At 37.7% G+C, this 17,889-nt stretch overlaps 26 non-coding genes across 26 annotated transcripts; all 26 read right to left on the bottom strand.

Moving 5' to 3' along the window:
- Window positions 1-41: 41 nt before the first annotated feature.
- On the bottom strand, window positions 42-114 carry TRNAV-UAC (transfer RNA valine (anticodon UAC)). Its single transcript has one exon. It is a non-coding gene; the product is annotated as a tRNA-Val (tRNA).
- A 90-nt stretch (window positions 115-204) lies between these two features.
- TRNAV-CAC (transfer RNA valine (anticodon CAC)) lies at window positions 205-277 on the bottom strand. The gene has a single exon. It is a non-coding gene; the product is annotated as a tRNA-Val (tRNA).
- A 90-nt stretch (window positions 278-367) lies between these two features.
- On the bottom strand, window positions 368-440 carry TRNAV-UAC (transfer RNA valine (anticodon UAC)). The gene has a single exon. It is a non-coding gene; the product is annotated as a tRNA-Val (tRNA).
- Window positions 441-530: 90 nt separating this feature from the next.
- TRNAV-UAC (transfer RNA valine (anticodon UAC)) lies at window positions 531-603 on the bottom strand. The gene has a single exon. It is a non-coding gene; the product is annotated as a tRNA-Val (tRNA).
- A 527-nt stretch (window positions 604-1,130) lies between these two features.
- TRNAV-UAC (transfer RNA valine (anticodon UAC)) lies at window positions 1,131-1,203 on the bottom strand. Its single transcript has one exon. It is a non-coding gene; the product is annotated as a tRNA-Val (tRNA).
- A 579-nt stretch (window positions 1,204-1,782) lies between these two features.
- On the bottom strand, window positions 1,783-1,855 carry TRNAV-CAC (transfer RNA valine (anticodon CAC)). Its single transcript has one exon. It is a non-coding gene; the product is annotated as a tRNA-Val (tRNA).
- Window positions 1,856-2,219: 364 nt separating this feature from the next.
- TRNAV-AAC (transfer RNA valine (anticodon AAC)) lies at window positions 2,220-2,292 on the bottom strand. Its single transcript has one exon. It is a non-coding gene; the product is annotated as a tRNA-Val (tRNA).
- A 201-nt stretch (window positions 2,293-2,493) lies between these two features.
- TRNAV-CAC (transfer RNA valine (anticodon CAC)) lies at window positions 2,494-2,566 on the bottom strand. Its single transcript has one exon. It is a non-coding gene; the product is annotated as a tRNA-Val (tRNA).
- Window positions 2,567-2,656: 90 nt separating this feature from the next.
- TRNAV-UAC (transfer RNA valine (anticodon UAC)) lies at window positions 2,657-2,729 on the bottom strand. The gene has a single exon. It is a non-coding gene; the product is annotated as a tRNA-Val (tRNA).
- A 90-nt stretch (window positions 2,730-2,819) lies between these two features.
- Window positions 2,820-2,892, bottom strand: TRNAV-CAC (transfer RNA valine (anticodon CAC)). Its single transcript has one exon. It is a non-coding gene; the product is annotated as a tRNA-Val (tRNA).
- Window positions 2,893-2,982: 90 nt separating this feature from the next.
- On the bottom strand, window positions 2,983-3,055 carry TRNAV-UAC (transfer RNA valine (anticodon UAC)). Its single transcript has one exon. It is a non-coding gene; the product is annotated as a tRNA-Val (tRNA).
- Window positions 3,056-3,145: 90 nt separating this feature from the next.
- On the bottom strand, window positions 3,146-3,218 carry TRNAV-UAC (transfer RNA valine (anticodon UAC)). The gene has a single exon. It is a non-coding gene; the product is annotated as a tRNA-Val (tRNA).
- A 1,615-nt stretch (window positions 3,219-4,833) lies between these two features.
- TRNAV-AAC (transfer RNA valine (anticodon AAC)) lies at window positions 4,834-4,906 on the bottom strand. Its single transcript has one exon. It is a non-coding gene; the product is annotated as a tRNA-Val (tRNA).
- Window positions 4,907-5,270: 364 nt separating this feature from the next.
- TRNAV-UAC (transfer RNA valine (anticodon UAC)) lies at window positions 5,271-5,343 on the bottom strand. Its single transcript has one exon. It is a non-coding gene; the product is annotated as a tRNA-Val (tRNA).
- A 416-nt stretch (window positions 5,344-5,759) lies between these two features.
- TRNAV-AAC (transfer RNA valine (anticodon AAC)) lies at window positions 5,760-5,832 on the bottom strand. The gene has a single exon. It is a non-coding gene; the product is annotated as a tRNA-Val (tRNA).
- Window positions 5,833-6,196: 364 nt separating this feature from the next.
- TRNAV-UAC (transfer RNA valine (anticodon UAC)) lies at window positions 6,197-6,269 on the bottom strand. Its single transcript has one exon. It is a non-coding gene; the product is annotated as a tRNA-Val (tRNA).
- Window positions 6,270-7,122: 853 nt separating this feature from the next.
- TRNAV-UAC (transfer RNA valine (anticodon UAC)) lies at window positions 7,123-7,195 on the bottom strand. The gene has a single exon. It is a non-coding gene; the product is annotated as a tRNA-Val (tRNA).
- A 90-nt stretch (window positions 7,196-7,285) lies between these two features.
- TRNAV-CAC (transfer RNA valine (anticodon CAC)) lies at window positions 7,286-7,358 on the bottom strand. The gene has a single exon. It is a non-coding gene; the product is annotated as a tRNA-Val (tRNA).
- A 90-nt stretch (window positions 7,359-7,448) lies between these two features.
- TRNAV-AAC (transfer RNA valine (anticodon AAC)) lies at window positions 7,449-7,521 on the bottom strand. The gene has a single exon. It is a non-coding gene; the product is annotated as a tRNA-Val (tRNA).
- Window positions 7,522-7,611: 90 nt separating this feature from the next.
- Window positions 7,612-7,684, bottom strand: TRNAV-UAC (transfer RNA valine (anticodon UAC)). Its single transcript has one exon. It is a non-coding gene; the product is annotated as a tRNA-Val (tRNA).
- A 690-nt stretch (window positions 7,685-8,374) lies between these two features.
- TRNAV-CAC (transfer RNA valine (anticodon CAC)) lies at window positions 8,375-8,447 on the bottom strand. Its single transcript has one exon. It is a non-coding gene; the product is annotated as a tRNA-Val (tRNA).
- Window positions 8,448-8,537: 90 nt separating this feature from the next.
- Window positions 8,538-8,610, bottom strand: TRNAV-AAC (transfer RNA valine (anticodon AAC)). Its single transcript has one exon. It is a non-coding gene; the product is annotated as a tRNA-Val (tRNA).
- Window positions 8,611-9,085: 475 nt separating this feature from the next.
- On the bottom strand, window positions 9,086-9,158 carry TRNAV-CAC (transfer RNA valine (anticodon CAC)). The gene has a single exon. It is a non-coding gene; the product is annotated as a tRNA-Val (tRNA).
- A 578-nt stretch (window positions 9,159-9,736) lies between these two features.
- Window positions 9,737-9,809, bottom strand: TRNAV-AAC (transfer RNA valine (anticodon AAC)). The gene has a single exon. It is a non-coding gene; the product is annotated as a tRNA-Val (tRNA).
- Window positions 9,810-10,284: 475 nt separating this feature from the next.
- Window positions 10,285-10,357, bottom strand: TRNAV-CAC (transfer RNA valine (anticodon CAC)). The gene has a single exon. It is a non-coding gene; the product is annotated as a tRNA-Val (tRNA).
- A 578-nt stretch (window positions 10,358-10,935) lies between these two features.
- Window positions 10,936-11,008, bottom strand: TRNAV-AAC (transfer RNA valine (anticodon AAC)). Its single transcript has one exon. It is a non-coding gene; the product is annotated as a tRNA-Val (tRNA).
- Between the last annotated feature and the right edge of the window lie 6,881 nt (window positions 11,009-17,889).

Raw genomic sequence — 17,889 nt, 5'->3', positions numbered from 1 at the left:
AAATAGAGCCATTGAAGAAAAATGCTTAGGTTAAAAAAACTTGTTTCTGCCCAGTTTCGAACTGGGGACCTTTCGCGTGTAAGGCGAATGTGATAACCACTACACTACAGAAACATCTTAGAAACTAAACCAGACACCATACAATGTAGGAGGCACTTTCTAAAAAAAGAGCCATTGCATGAAAATGCTTAACTAAAAATCCATTGTTTCTGCCCAGTTTCGAACTGGGGACCTTTCGCGTGTGAGGCGAACATGATAACCACTACACTACAGAAACTTCTCAGAAGCTATAAGAGACTCCAACCAATTTGGTAGGCACTGTCTAAAAAAAGGGCCATTGCATTAAAATACTTAGCTAAAAACCCATTGTTTCTGCCCAGTTTCGAACTGAGGACCTTTCGCGTGTAAGGCGAACGTGATAACCACTACACTACAGAAACGTCTTAGAAACTAAGCTAGACACCATCCAATGTAGGAGGCACTTTCTAAAAAAAGAGCCATTGCATGAAAATGCTTAGCTAAAAATCCATTGTTTCTGCCCAGTTTCGAACTGAGGACCTTTCGCGTGTAAGGCGAACGTGATAACCACTACACTACAGAAACGTCTTAGAAACTACGCCAGACACCATCCAATGTAGGAGGCACTTTCTAAAAAAAGAGCAATTGCATGAAAATGCTTAGCTAAAAATCCATTGTTTCTGCCCAGTTTCGAACTGGGGACCTTTCGCGTGTTAGGTGAATGTGATAACCACTACACTACAGAAACTTCTCGGAAACTATACCAGACACCAACCAATGTAGGAGGCACTTTCTAAAAACAGAGTCATTGAAGAAAAATGCTTAGGTTAAAAACACTTGTTTCTGCCCAGTTTCTACCGTCTTAGAAACTAAGCCAGACACCATCCAATGTAGGAGGCACTGTCTAAAAAAAGGGCCATTGCATTAAAATGCTTAGCTAAAAATCCATTGTTTCTATCCAGTTTCAAACTGGGGACCTTTCGTGTGTTAGGCGAACGTGATAACCACTACACTACAGAAACTTCTCGGAAACTACACCAGACACCAACCAATGTAGGAGGCACTTTCTAAAAACAGAGTCATTGAAGAAAAATGCTTAGGTTAAAAACACTTGTTTCTGCCCAGTTTCGAACTGAGGACCTTTCGCGTGTAAGGCGAACGTGATAACCACTACACTACAGAAACGTCTTAGAAACTCAGCCAGACACCATCCAATGTAGGAGGCACTTTCTAAAAAAAGAGCCATTGCATGAAAATGCTTAGCTAAAAATCCATTGATTCTGCCCAGTTTCGAACTGGGGACCTTTCGCGTGTGAGGCGAACGGATAACCACTACACTACAGAAACTTCTCAGAAACTATACGAGACACCAACCAATGTAGGAGGCACTGTCTAAAAAAAAGGGCCATTGCATTAAAATGCTTAGCTAAAAATCCATTGTTTCTGCCCAGTTTCAAACTTGGGACCTTTCGCGTGTTAGGCGAACGTGATAACCACTACACTACAGAAACTTCTCGGAAGCTATACCAGACACCAACCAATGTAGGAGGCACTTTCTAAAAACAGAGTCATTGAAGAAAAATGCTTAGATTAAAAACGCTTGTTTTTGCCCAGTTTCGAACTGAGGACCTTTCGCGTGTAAGGCGAACGTGATAACCACTACACTACAGAAACGTCTTAGAAACTAAGCCAGACACCATCCAATGTAGGAGGCACTTTCTAAAAAAAGAGCCATTGCATGAAAATGCTTAGCTAAAAATCCATTGTTTCTGCCCAGTTTCGAACTGGGGACCTTTCGCGTGTGAGGCGAAAGTGATAACCACTACACTACAGAAACTTCTCAGAAACTATACTAGACACCAACCAATGTAGGAGGCACTGTCTAAAAAAAGGGCCATTGCATTAAAATGCTTAGCTAAAAATCCATTGTTTCTGCCCAGTTTCGAACTGGGGACCTTTCGAGTGTTAGGCGGACGTGATAACCACTACACTACAGAAACTTCTCGGAAACTATACCAGACACCAACCAATGTAGGAGGCACTTTCGAAAAACAGAGTCATTGAAGAAAAATGCTTAGGTTAAAAACACTTGTTTGTGCCCAGTTTCTACCGTCTTAGAAACTAAGCCAGACACCATCCAATGTAGGAGGCACTGTCTAAAAAAAGGGCCATTGCATTAAAATGCTTAGCTAAAAATCCATTGTTTCTGCCCAGTTTCGAACTGGGGACCTTTCGCGTGTTAGGCGAATGTGATAACCACTACACTACAGAAACTTCTCGGAAACTATACCAGACACCAACAAATGTAGGAGGCACTTTCTAAAAACAGAGTCATTGAAGAAAAATGCTTAGGTTAAAAACACTTGTTTCTGCCCAGTTTCTACCGTTTTAGAAACTAAGCCAGACACCATCCAATGTAGGAGGCACTTTCTAAAAAAAGAGCAATTGCATGAAAATGCTTAGCTAAAAATCCATTGTTTCTGCCCAGTTTCGAACTGGGGACCTTTCGCGTGTGAGGCGAACGTGATAACCACTACACTACAGAAATTTCCCAGAAACTACACTAGACACCAACCAATGTAGGAGTCACTTTCATAAAATAGAGCCATTGAAGAAAAATGCTTAGGTTAAAAAAACTTGTTTCTGCCCAGTTTCGAACTGGGGACCTTTCGCGTGTAAGGCGAATGTGATAACCACTACACTACAGAAACATCTTAGAAACAAAACCAGACACCATACAATGTAGGAGGCACTTTCTAAAAAAAGAGCCATTGCATGAAAATGCTTAACTAAAAATCCATTGTTTCTGCCCAGTTTCGAACTGGGGACCTTTCGCGTGTGAGGCGAACATGATAACCACTACACTACAGAAACTTCTCAGAAACTATACGAGACTCCAACCAATTTGGTAGGCACTGTCTAAAAAAAGGGCCATTGCATTAAAATACTTAGCTAAAAATCCATTGTTTCTGCCCAGTTTCGAACTGAGGACCTTTCGCGTGTAAGGCGAACGTGATAACCACTACACTACAGAAACGTCTTAGAAACTAAGCTAGACACCATCCAATGTAGGAGGCACTTTCTAAAAAAAGAGCCATTGCATGAAAATGCTTAGCTAAAAATCCATTGTTTCTGCCCAGTTTCGAACTGAGGACCTTTCGCGTGTAAGGCGAACGTGATAACCACTACACTACAGAAACGTCTTAGAAACTACGCCAGACACCATCCAATGTAGGAGGCACTTTCTAAAAAAAGAGCAATTGCATGAAAATGCTTAGCTAAAAATCCATTGTTTCTGCCAATTTCGAACTGGGGACCTTTCGCGTGTTAGGTGAATGTGATAACCACTACACTACAGAAACTTCTCGGAAACTATACCAGACACCAACCAATGTAGGAGGCACTTTCTAAAAACAGAGTCATTGAAGAAAAATGCTTAGGTTAAAAACACTTGTTTCTGCCCAGTTTCTACCGTCTTAGAAACTAAGCCAGACACCATCCAATGTAGGAGGCACTGTCTAAAAAAAGGGCCATTGCATTAAAATGCTTAGCTAAAAATCCATTGTTTCTATCCAGTTTCAAACTGGGGACCTTTCGTGTGTTAGGCGAACGTGATAACCACTACACTACAGAAACTTCTCGGAAACTACACCAGACACCAACCAATGTAGGAGGCACTTTCTAAAAACAGAGTCATTGAAGAAAAATGCTTAGGTTAAAAACACTTGTTTCTGCCCAGTTTCGAACTGAGGACCTTTCGCGTGTAAGGCAAACGTGATAACCACTACACTACAGAAACGTCTTAGAAACTCAGCCAGACACCATCCAATGTAGGAGGCACTTTCTAAAAAAAGAGCCATTGCATGAAAATGCTTAGCTAAAAATCCATTGATTCTGCCCAGTTTCGAACTGGGGACCTTTCGCGTGTGAGGCGAACGGATAACCACTACACTACAGAAACTTCTCAGAAACTATACTAGACACCAACCAATGTAGGAGGCACTGTCTAAAAAAAAGGGCCATTGCATTAAAATGCTTAGCTAAAAATCCATTGTTTCTGCCCAGTTTCAAACTTGGGACCTTTCGCGTGTTAGGCGAACGTGATAACCACTACACTACAGAAACTTCTCGGAAGCTATACCAGACACCAACCAATGTAGGAGGCACTTTCTAAAAACAGAGTCATTGAAGAAAAATGCTTAGATTAAAAACGCTTGTTTTTGCCCAGTTTCGAACTGAGGACCTTTCGCGTGTAAGGCGAACGTGATAACCACTACACTACAGAAACGTCTTAGAAACTAAGCCAGACACCATCCAATGTAGGAGGCACTTTCTAAAAAAAGAGCCATTGCATGAAAATGCTTAGCTAAAAATCCATTGTTTCTGCCCAGTTTCGAACTGTGGACCTTTCGCGTGTGAGGCGAAAGTGATAACCACTACACTACAGAAACTTCTCAGAAACTATACTAGACACCAACCAATGTAGGAGGCACTGTCTAAAAAAAGGGCCATTGCATTAAAATGCTTAGCTAAAAATCCATTGTTTCTGCCCAGTTTCGAACTGGGGACCTTTCGAGTGTTAGGCGGACGTGATAACCACTTCACTACAGAAACTTCTCGGAAACTATACCAGACACCAACCAATGTAGGAGGCACTTTCGAAAAACAGAGTCATTGAAGAAAAATGCTTAGGTTAAAAACACTTGTTTGTGCCCAGTTTCTACCGTCTTAGAAACTAAGCCAGACACCATCCAATGTAGGAGGCACTGTCTAAAAAAAGGGCCATTGCATTAAAATGCTTAGCTAAAAATCCATTGTTTCTGCCCAGTTTCGAACTGGGGACCTTTCGCGTGTTAGGCGAATGTGATAACCACTACACTACAGAAACTTCTCGGAAACTATACCAGACACCAACAAATGTAGGAGGCACTTTCTAAAAACAGAGTCATTGAAGAAAAATGCTTAGGTTAAAAACACTTGTTTCTGCCCAGTTTCTACCGTCTTAGAAACTAAGCCAGACACCATCCAATGTAGGAGGCACTGTCTAAAAAAAGGGCCATTGCATTAAAATGCTTAGCTAAAAATCCATTGTTTCTATCCAGTTTCAAACTGGGGACCTTTCGTGTGTTAGGCGAACGTGATAACCACTACACTACAGAAACTTCTCGGAAACTACACCAGACACCAACCAATGTAGGAGGCACTTTCTAAAAACAGAGTCAATGAAGAAAAATGCTTAGGTTAAAAACGCTTGTTTCTGCCCAGTTTCGAACTGAGGACCTTTCGCGTGTAAGGCGAACGTGATAACCACTACACTACAGAAACGTCTTAGAAGCTAAGCCAGACACCATACAATGTAGGAGTCACTTTCTAAAAAAAGAGCCATTGCATGAAAATGCTTAGCTAAAAATCTATTGATTCTGCCCAGTTTCGAACTGGGGACCTTTCGCGTGTGAGGCGAACGTGATAACCACTACACTACAGAAACTTCTCAGAAGCTATACTAGACACCAACCAATGTAGGAGGCACTGTCTAAAAAAAGGGCCATTGCATTAAAATGCTTAGCTAAAAATCCATTGTTTCTGCCCAGTTTCAAACTGGGGACCTTTCGCGTGTTAGGCGAACGTGATAAACACTACACTACAGAAACTTCTCGGAAACTATACCAGACACCAACCAATGTAGGAGGCACTTTCTAAAAACAGAGTCATTGAAGAAAAATGCTTAGGTTAAAAACGCATGTTTCTGCCCAGTTTCGAACTGGGGACCTTTCGCGTGTTAGGCGAACGTGATAACCACTACACTACAGAAACTTCCCAGAAACTATACCAGACACCAACCGATGTAGGAGGCACTTTCTAAAAACAGAGTCATTGAAGAAAAATGCTTAGGTTAAAAACACTTGTTTCTGCCCAGTTTCTACCGTCTTAGAAACTAAGCCAGACACCATCCAATGTAGGAGGCACTGTCTAAAAAAAGGGCCATTGCATTAAAATGCTTAGCTAAAAATCCATTGTTTCTGCCCAGTTTCAAACTGGGGACCTTTCGCGTGTTAGGCGAACGTGATAACCACTACACTACAGAAACTTCTCGGAAACTATACCAGACACCAACCAATGTAGGAGGCACTTTCTAAAAACAGAGTCATTGAAGAAAAATGCTTTGGTTAAAAACGCTTGTTTCTGCCCAGTTTCGAACTGAGGACCTTTCGCGTGTAAGGCGAACGTGATAACCACTACACTACAGAAACGTCTTAGAAGCTAAGCCAGACACCATCCAATGTAGGAGGCACTGTCTAAAAAAAGGGCCATTGCATTAAAATGCTTAGCTAAAAATCCATTGTTTTTATCCAGTTTCAAACTGGGGACCTTTCGTGTGTTAGGCGAACGTGATAACCACTACACTACAGAAACTTCTCGGAAACTACACCAGACACCAACCAATGTAGGAGGCACTTTCTAAAAACAGAGTCATTGAAGAAAAATGCTTAGGTTAAAAACACTTGTTTCTGCCCAGTTTCGAACTGAGGACCTTTCGCGTGTAAGGCGAACGTGATAACCACCACACTACAGAAACGTCTTAGAAACTCAGCCAGACACCATCCAATGTAGGAGGCACTTTCTAAAAAAAGAGCCATTGCATGAAAATGCTTAGCTAAAAATCCATTGTTTCTGCCCAGTTTCAAACTGGGGACCTTTCGCGTGTTAGGCGAACGTGATAAACACTACACTACAGAAACTTCTTGGAAACTATACCAGACACCAACCAATGTACGAGGCACTTTCTAAAAACAGAGTCATTGAAGAAAAATGCTTAGGTTAAAAACACTTGTTTCTGCCCAGTTTCTACCGTCTTAGAAACTAAGCCAGACACCATCCAATGTAGGAGGCACTGTCTAAAAAAAGGGCCATTGCATTAAAATGCTTAGCTAAAAATCCATTGTTTCTGCCCAGTTTCAAACTGGGGACCTTTCGCGTGTTAGGCGAACGTGATAACCACTACACTACAGAAACTTCTCGGAAACTATACCAGACACCAACCAATGTAGGAGGCACTTTCTAAAAACAGAGTCATTGAAGAAAAATGCTTTGGTTAAAAACGCTTGTTTCTGCCCAGTTTCGAACTGAGGACCTTTCGCGTGTAAGGCGAACGTGATAACCACTACACTACAGAAACGTCTTAGAAGCTAAGCCAGACACCATCCAATGTAGGAGGCACTTTCTAAAAAAAGAGCCATTGCATGAAAATGCTTAGCTAAAAATCCATTGTTTCTGCCCAGTTTCGAACTGGGGACCTTTCGCGTGTGAGGCGAACGTGATAACCACTACACTACAGAAACTTCTCAGAAACTATACTAGACACCAACCAATGTAGGAGGCACTGTCTAAAAAAAGGGCCATTGCATTAAAATGCTTAGCTAAAAATCCATTGTTTCTGCCCAGTTTCGAACTGGGGACCTTTCGCGTGTTAGGCGAACGTGATAACCACTACACTACAGAAACTTCTCGGAAACTATACCAGACACCAACCAATGTAGGAGGCACTTTCGAAAAACAGAGTCATTGAAGAAAAATGCTTATGTTAAAAACACTTGTTTCTGCCCAGTTTCGAACTGAGGACCTTTCGCGTGTAAGGCGAACGTGATAACCACTACACTACAGAAACGTCTTAGAAACTCAGCCAGACACCATCCAATGTAGGAGGCACTTTCTAAAAAAAGAGCCATTGCATGAAAATGCTTAGCTAAAAATCTATTGATTCTGCCCAGTTTCGAACTGGGGACCTTTCGCGTGTGAGGCGAACGTGATAACCACTACACTACAGAAACTTCTCAGAAACTATGCTAGACACCAACCAATGTAGGAGGCACTGTCTAAAAAAAGGGCCATTGCATTAAAATGCTTAGCTAAAAATCCATTGTTTCTGCCCAGTTTCAAACTGGGGACCTTTCGCGTGTTAGGCGAACGTGATAAACACTACACTACAGAAACTTCTCGGAAACTATACCAGACACCAACCAATGTAGGAGGCACTTTCTAAAAACAGAGTCATTGAAGAAAAATGCTTAGGTTAAAAACGCTATTTTCTGCCCAGTTTCGAACTGGGGACCTTTCGCGTGTTAGGCGAACGTGATAACCACTACACTACAGAAACTTCCCGGAAACTATACCAGACACCAACCGATGTAGGAGGCACTTTCTAAAAACAGAGTCATTGAAGAAAAATGCTTAGGTTAAAAACACTTGTTTCTGCCCAGTTTCTACCGTCTTAGAAACTAAGCCAGACACCAACCAATGTAGGAGGCACTTTCTAAAAAAAGAGCCATTGCATGAAAATGCTTAGCTGAAAATCCATTGTTTCTGCCCAGTTTCGAACTGGGGACCTTTCGCGTGTGAGGCGAACGTGATAACCACTACACTACAGAAACTTCTCAGAAACTATACTAGACACCAACCAATGTAGGAGGCACTGTCTAAAAAAAGGGCCATTGCATTAAAATGCTTAGCTAAAAATCCATTGTTTCTGCCCAGTTTCGAACTGGGGACCTTTCGCGTGTTAGGCGAACGTGATAACCACTACACTACAGAAACTTCTCGGAAACTATACCAGACACCAACCAATGTAGGAGGCACTTTCGAAAAACAGAGTCATTGAAGAAAAATGCTTATGTTAAAAACACTTGTTTCTGCCCAGTTTCTACCGTCTTAGAAACTAAGCCAGACACCATCCAATGTAGGAGGCACTGTCTAAAAAAAGGGCCATTGCATTAAAATGCTTAGCTAAAAATCCATTGTTTCTGCCCAGTTTCGAACTGGGGACCTTTCGAGTGTTAGGCGGATGTGATAACCACTACACTACAGAAACTTCTCGGAAACTATACCAGACACCAACAAATGTAGGAGGCACTTTCTAAAAACAGAGTCATTGATGAAAAATGCTTAGGTTAAAAACACTTGTTTCTGCCCAGTTTCTACCGTTTTAGAAACTAAGCCAGACACCATCCAATGTAGGAGGCAATTTCTAAAAAAAGAGCAATTGCATGAAAATGCTTAGCTAAAAATCCATTGTTTCTGCCCAGTTTCGAACTGGGGACCTTTCGCGTGTGAGGCGAACGTGATAACCACTACACTACAGAAATTTCCCAGAAACTATACTAGACACCAACCAATGTAGGAGTCACTTTCATAAAATAGAGTCATTGAAGAAAAATGCTTAGGTTAAAAACACTTGTTTCTGCCTAGTTTCGAACTGAGGACCTTTCGCGTGTAAGGCGAACGTGATAACCACTACACTACAGAAACGTCTTAGAAACTCAGCCAGACACCATCCAATGTAGGAGGCACTTTCTAAAAAAAGAGCCATTGCATGAAAATGCTTAGCTAAAAATCCATTGATTCTGCCCAGTTTCGAACTGGTGACCTTTCGCGTGTGAGGCGAACGTGATAACCACTACACTACAGAAACTTCTCAGAAACTATACTAGACACCAACCAATGTAGGAGGCACTGTCTAAAAAAAGGGCCATTGCATTAAAATGCTTAGCTAAAAATCCATAGTTTCTGCCCAGTTTCAAACTGGGGACCTTTCGCGTGTTAGGCGAACGTGATAAACACTACACTACAGAAACTTCTCGGAAACTATACCAGACACCAACCAATGTAGAAGGCACTTTCTAAAAACAGAGTCATTGAAAAAAATGCTTAGGTTAAAAACGCTTGTTTCTGCCCAGTTTCGAACTGGGGACCTTTCGCGTGTTAGGCGAACGTGATAACCACTACACTACAGAAACTTCTCGGAAACTATACCAGACACCAACCAATGTAGGAGGCACTTTCGAAAAACAGAGTCATTGAAGAAAAATGCTTATGTTAAAAACACTTGTTTCTGCCCAGTTTCTACCGTCTTAGAAACTAAGCCAGACACCATCCAATGTAGGAGGCACTGTCTAAAAAAAGGGCCATTGCATTAAAATGCTTAGCTAAAAATCCATTGTTTCTGCCCAGTTTCGAACTGGGGACCTTTCGAGTGTTAGGCGGATGTGATAACCACTACACTACAGAAACTTCTCGGAAACTATACCAGACACCAACAAATGTAGGAGGCACTTTCTAAAAACAGAGTCATTGATGAAAAATGCTTAGGTTAAAAACACTTGTTTCTGCCCAGTTTCTACCGTTTTAGAAACTAAGCCAGACACCATCCAATGTAGGAGGCAATTTCTAAAAAAAGAGCAATTGCATGAAAATGCTTAGCTAAAAATCCATTGTTTCTGCCCAGTTTCGAACTGGGGACCTTTCGCGTGTGAGGCGAACGTGATAACCACTACACTACAGAAATTTCCCAGAAACTATACTAGACACCAACCAATGTAGGAGTCACTTTCATAAAATAGAGTCATTGAAGAAAAATGCTTAGGTTAAAAACACTTGTTTCTGCCTAGTTTCGAACTGAGGACCTTTCGCGTGTAAGGCGAACGTGATAACCACTACACTACAGAAACGTCTTAGAAACTCAGCCAGACACCATCCAATGTAGGAGGCACTTTCTAAAAAAAGAGCCATTGCATGAAAATGCTTAGCTAAAAATCCATTGATTCTGCCCAGTTTCGAACTGGTGACCTTTCGCGTGTGAGGCGAACGTGATAACCACTACACTACAGAAACTTCTCAGAAACTATACTAGACACCAACCAATGTAGGAGGCACTGTCTAAAAAAAGGGCCATTGCATTAAAATGCTTAGCTAAAAATCCATAGTTTCTGCCCAGTTTCAAACTGGGGACCTTTCGCGTGTTAGGCGAACGTGATAAACACTACACTACAGAAACTTCTCGGAAACTATACCAGACACCAACCAATGTAGAAGGCACTTTCTAAAAACAGAGTCATTGAAAAAAATGCTTAGGTTAAAAACGCTTGTTTCTGCCCAGTTTCGAACTGGGGACCTTTCGCGTGTTAGGCGAACGTGATAACCACTACACTACAGAAACTTCTCGGAAACTATACCAGACACCAACCAATGTAGGAGGCACTTTCGAAAAACAGAGTCATTGAAGAAAAATGCTTATGTTAAAAACACTTGTTTCTGCCCAGTTTCTACCGTCTTAGAAACTAAGCCAGACACCATCCAATGTAGGAGGCACTGTCTAAAAAAAGGGCCATTGCATTAAAATGCTTAGCTAAAAATCCATTGTTTCTGCCCAGTTTCGAACTGGGGACCTTTCGAGTGTTAGGCGGATGTGATAACCACTACACTACAGAAACTTCTCGGAAACTACAGTTATGCCCAAGTACATCGTGGCTACGTTGCGCATAAAGTGCGCCATGCAAATCGCGCATGGATCGCGCCCTACTTGCGCTATAGTCCCGTTATAGATCGCGTTATAACGTAACGTAATCTTGTAAATGTAACCTGCACTTACACTCATTGACCACCAGATGTCACTTTTCCCAAACAGTACAGCGCATGCGTAAAAATCTCTTCTACAAAACAGTGGCCACCACGACTTTTCACTACGGATTTTGTCCTTACTTTACGGATAGAGTGTTTGTATTTACTCGCAGAAGCAGCTACGTACGGTCATTTATGTAATTGGTACAGAAGCCATGCTAACCTTTGCTATTGCTGGATGACTACTTAAAACATTATTTGAGGACCTACAGTATCATACTTTACACTACGGATTTTGTCCTTACTTTACGGACAGAGTTATTTTATTTTATTCACAGCCGCAGTGACGTACTGTATGGTCATGAACTGTATGTGATTGGTGCAGAAGCCATGATAACCTTTACTTTTTTTTTTAAATGCACTATTTTTTTTTTTTTTTCATTTTTTAATCAATAAAGTAATTTGGTGCTTTGCAAATTCCTTTTGCACAAAAAAAAATAACAATGGCAGGCTGCAATGTACATGATACATTTATTGTCGTTACATACTGTAAGATACAGAGAACGTTTTTTTTTTCTCGCGAGTAAATTTTCCACTTCAGGTAAAAGTCCTTAATTTAGGGAAAGAGTACTTACTTTAAGGAAAGAGTTCTTGGATTAAATTTGCAGGAGGAGATATCAGTTATACATGTTGTTGGTACAGATTGCTCCTGCATAAATATGGAATCCATGCTAACCTTTACTAATGCTGGAAACTTTCACATGGTATATTATTTACGGAGGTGTCTATCATTATGCTGTACTGCGCTATGAAAACAGCGCAATCTACTGGGCATGTCTCATACTTGACTATACAGTATATTGTACACCAATGGAGCAACTGAGATCACAGGTTTCTGTGGCCTAGCGGTTAAAGACACAGTTACTGTATACTGCTAGCAGCAATACTGGTTCGATCCACAGTGTGGTACAGGTTTTTTTTTTAAACGTACTACTTTTTTTTTTTCATTTTTTAATCAATAAAGTAATTTGGTGTTTTGCAAATTCCTTTTGCACAAAAAAATTAACAATGGCAGGCTGCAATTTACATGATACAGTTATTGTCATTACATACTGTAAGTTACAATGAACATTTTTATTTTCGCAAGAGAAAATTTTCCACTTCAGGTAAAAGTCCTTAATTTAGGGAAAGAGTACTTACTTTACAGAAAGAGTTCTTGGATTAAATTCGCAGGAGGAGATATGATCAGATATACATGTCATTGGTACAGATTGCTACTGTATAAATATGGAATCCATGCTAACCTTTACTTTTTTTTAAATGCACTATTTTTTTTTTTTTTAAATCAATAAAGTAATTTGGTGCTTTGCAAATTCCTTTTGCACAAAAAAATTAACAATGGCAGGCTGCAATTTACATGATACAGTTATTGTCGTTACATACTGTAAGTTACAAAGAACATTTTTATTTTCGCAAGAGAAAATTTTCCACTTCAGGTAAAAATCCTTAATTTAGGGAAAGAGTACTTACTTTACAGAAAGAGTTCTTGGATTAAATTCGCAGGAGGAGATATGATCAGATATACATGTCATTGGTACAGATTGCTACTGTATAAATATGGAATCCATGCTAACCTTTACTTTTTTTTTAAATGCACTATTTTTTTTTTTTTTTAAATCAATAAAGTAATTTAGTGCTTTGCAAATTCCTTTTGCACAAAAAAAATAACAATGGCAGGCTGCAATTTACATGATACAGTTATTGTCATTACATACTGTAAGATACAGAGAACGTTTTTTTTTCTCGCAAGAGTAAATTTTCCACTTCAGGTAAAAGTCCTTAATTTAGGGAAAGAGTACTTACTTTACAGAAAGAGTTCTTGGATTAAATTCGCAGGAGGAGATATGATCAGATATACATGTCATTGGTACAGATTGCTACTGTATAAATATGGAATCCATGCTAACCTTTACTTTTTTTTTAAATGCACTATTTTTTTTTTTTTTTTTTTTAAATCAATAAAGTAATTTGATGCTTTGCAAATTCCTTTTGCACAAAAAAATTAACAATGGCAGGCTGCAATTTACATGATACAGTTATTGTCGTTACATACTGTAAATTACAAAGAACATTTTTATTTTCGCAAGAGAAAATTTTCCACTTCAGGTAAAAATCCTTAATTTAGGGAAAGAGTACTTACTTTACAGAAAGAGTTCTTGGATTAAATTCGCAGGAGGAGATATGATCAGATATACATGTCATTGGTACAGATTGCTACTGTATAAATATGGAATCCATGCTAACCTTTACTTTTTTTTTAAATGCACTATTTTTTTTTTTTTTTTAAATCAATAAAGTAATTTGGTGCTTTGCAAATTCCTTTTGCACAAAAAAATTAACAATGGCAGGCTGCAATTTACATGATACAGTTATTGTCGTTACATACTGTAAGTTACAAAGAACATTTTTATTTTCGCAAGACAAAATTTTCCACTTCAGGTAAAAATCCTTAATTTAGGGAAAGAGTACTTACTTTACAGAAAGAGTTCTTGGATTAAATTCGCAGGAGGAGATATGATCAGATATACATGTCATTGGTACAGATTGCTACTGTATAAATATGGAATCCATGCTAACCTTTACTTTTTTTTAAAATGCACTATTTTTTTTTTTTTTTTTTAAATCAATAAAGTAATTTGGTGCTTTGCAAATTCCTTTTGCACAAAAAAAAATAACAATGGCAGGCTGCAATGTACATGATACAGTTATTGTCATTACATACTGTAAGTTACAAAGAACATTTTTATTTTCGCAAGACAAAATTTTCCACTTCAGGTAAAAATCCTTAATTTAGGGAAAGAGTACTTACTTTACAGAAAGAGTTCTTGGATTAAATTCGCAGGAGGAGACATGATCAGATATACATGTCATTGGTACAGATTGCTACTGTATAAATATGGAATCCATGCTAACCTTTACTTTTTTTTAAAATGCACTATTTTTTTTTTTTTTTTTTTAAATCAATAAAGTAATTTGGTGCTTTGCAAATTCCTTTTGCACAAAAAAAAATAACAATGGCAGGCTGCAATTTACATGATACAGTTATTGTCGTTACATACTGTAAGTTACAAAGAACATTTTTATTTTCGCAAGAGAAAATTTTCCACTTCAGGTAAAAATCCTTAATTTAGGAAAAGAGTACTTACTTTACAGAAAGAGTTCTTGGATTAAATTCGCAGGAGGAGATATGATCAGATATACATGTCATTGGTACAGATTGCTACTGTATAAATATGGAATCCATGCTAACCTTTACTTTTTTTTTAAATGCACTATTTTTTTTTTTTAAATCAATAAAGTAATTTGGTGCTTTGCAAATTCCTTTTGCACAAAAAAAAAATAACAATGGCAGGCTGCAATGTACATGATACAGTTATTGTCGTTACATACTGTAAGATACAGAAAACGTTTTTTTTCTCGCAAGAGTAAATTTTCCACTTCAGGTAAAAGTCCTTAATTTAGGGAAAGAGTACTTACTTTAAGGAAAGAGTTCTTGGATTAAATTTGCAGGAGGAGATATCAGTTATACATGTTGTTGGTACAGATTGCTACTGCATAAATATGGAATCCATGCTAACCTTTACTAATGCTGGAAACTTTCACATGGTATATTATTTACGGAGGTGTCTATCATTATGCTGTACTGCGCCATGAAAACAGCGCAATCTACTGGGCATGTCTCATACTTGACTATACAGTATATTGTACACCAATGGAGCAGCTGAGATCACAGGTTTCTGTGGCCTAGCGGTTAAAGACACAGTTACTGTATACTGCTAGCAGCAATACTGGTTCGATCCACAGTGTGGTGCAGGTTTTTTTTTTAAACGTACTACTTTTTTTTTTTCATTTTTTAATCAATAAAGTAATTTGGTGTTTTGCAAATTCCTTTTGCACAAAAAAAATAACAATGGCAGGCTGCAATTTACATGATACAGTTATTGTCATTACATACTGTAAGATACAGAGAACGTTTTTTTTTCTCGCAAGAGTAAATTTTCCACTTCAGGTAAAAGTCCTTAATTTAGGGAAAGAGTACTTACTTTACAGAAAGAGTTCTTGGATTAAATTCGCAGGAGGAGATATGATCAGATATACATGTCATTGGTACAGATTGCTACTGTATAAATATGGAATCCATGCTAACCTTTACTTTTTTTTTAAATGCACTATTTTTTTTTTTTTTTTTTTTTAAATCAATAAAGTAATTTGGTGCTTTGCAAATTCCTTTTGCACAAAAAAATTAACAATGGCAGGCTGCAATTTACATGATACAGTTATTGTCGTTACATACTGTAAGTTACAAAGAACATTTTTATTTTCGCAAGACAAAATTTTCCACTTCAGGTAAAAATCCTTAATTTAGGGAAAGAGTACTTACTTTACAGAAAGAGTTCTTGGATTAAATTCGCAGGAGGAGATATGATCAGATATACATGTCATTGGTACAGATTGCTACTGTATAAATATGGAATCCATGCTAACCTTTACTTTTTTTTTAAATGCACTATTTTTTTTTTTTTTTTAAATCAATAAAGTAATTTGGTGCTTTGCAAATTCCTTTTGCACAAAAAAATTAACAATGGCAGGCTGCAATTTACATGATACAGTTATTGTCGTTACATACTGTAAGTTACAAAGAACATTTTTATTTTCGCAAGACAAAATTTTCCACTTCAGGTAAAAATCCTTAATTTAGGGAAAGAGTACTTACTTTACAGAAAGAGTTCTTGGATTAAATTCGCAGGAGGAGATATGATCAGATATACATGTCATTGGTACAGATTGCTACTGTATAAATATGGAATCCATGCTAACCTTTACTTTTTTTTAAAATGCACTATTTTTTTATTTTTTTTTTAAATCAATAAAGTAATTTGGTGCTTTGCAAATTCCTTTTGCACAAAAAAAAATAACAATGGCAGGCTGCAATGTACATGATACAGTTATTGTCATTACATACTGTAAGTTACAAAGAACATTTTTATTTTCGCAAGACAAAATTTTCCACTTCAGGTAAAAATCCTTAATTTAGGGAAAGAGTACTTACTTTACAGAAAGAGTTCTTGGATTAAATTCGCAGGAGGAGACATGATCAGATATACATGTCATTGGTACAGATTGCTACTGTATAAATATGGAATCCATGCTAACCTTTACTTTTTTTTAAAATGCACTATTTTTTTTTTTTTTTTTTTAAATCAATAAAGTAATTTGGTGCTTTGCAAATTCCTTTTGCACAAAAAAAAATAACAATGGCAGGCTGCAATTTACATGATACAGTTATTGTCGTTACATACTGTAAGTTACAAAGAACATTTTTATTTTCGCAAGAGAAAATTTTCCACTTCAGGTAAAAATCCTTAATTTAGGAAAAGAGTACTTACTTTACAGAAAGAGTTCTTGGATTAAATTCGCAGGAGGAGATATGATCAGATATACATGTCATTGGTACAGATTGCTACTGTATAAATATGGAATCCATGCTAACCTTTACTTTTTTTTTAAATGCACTATTTTTTTTTTTTAAATCAATAAAGTAATTTGGTGCTTTGCAAATTCCTTTTGCACAAAAAAATTAACAATGGCAGGCTGCAATTTACATGATACAGTTATTGTCGTTACATACTGTAAGTTACAAAGAACATTTTTATTTTCGCAAGACAAAATTTTCCACTTCAGGTAAAAATCCTTAATTTAGGGAAAGAGTACTTACTTTACAGAAAGAGTTCTTGGATTAAATTCGCAGGAGGAGATATGATCAGATATACATGTCATTGGTACAGATTGCTACTGTATAAATATGGAATCCATGCTAACCTTTACTTTTTTTTAAAATGCACTATTTTTTTATTTTTTTTTTAAATCAATAAAGTAATTTGGTGCTTTGCAAATTCCTTTTGCACAAAAAAAAATAACAATGGCAGGCTGCAATGTACATGATACAGTTATTGTCATTACATACTGTAAGTTACAAAGAACATTTTTATTTTCGCAAGACAAAATTTTCCACTTCAGGTAAAAATCCTTAATTTAGGGAAAGAGTACTTACTTTACAGAAAGAGTTCTTGGATTAAATTCGCAGGAGGAGACATGATCAGATATACATGTCATTGGTACAGATTGCTACTGTATAAATATGGAATCCATGCTAACCTTTACTTTTTTTTAAAATGCACTATTTTTTTTTTTTTTTTTTTAAATCAATAAAGTAATTTGGTGCTTTGCAAATTCCTTTTGCACAAAAAAAAATAACAATGGCAGGCTGCAATTTACATGATACAGTTATTGTCGTTACATACTGTAAGTTACAAAGAACATTTTTATTTTCGCAAGAGAAAATTTTCCACTTCAGGTAAAAATCCTTAATTTAGGAAAAGAGTACTTACTTTACAGAAAGAGTTCTTGGATTAAATTCGC

Source organism: Crinia signifera, chromosome 3, assembly GCF_055691185.1.
Source record: "Crinia signifera chromosome 3, ASM5569118v1, whole genome shotgun sequence".
In the NCBI taxonomy this organism is placed as follows: Eukaryota; Metazoa; Chordata; class Amphibia; order Anura; family Myobatrachidae; genus Crinia; species Crinia signifera.
The sequence above is the reverse complement of the archived record's forward strand: the minus strand, read 5'-3'. Positions and strand labels throughout refer to the sequence as shown.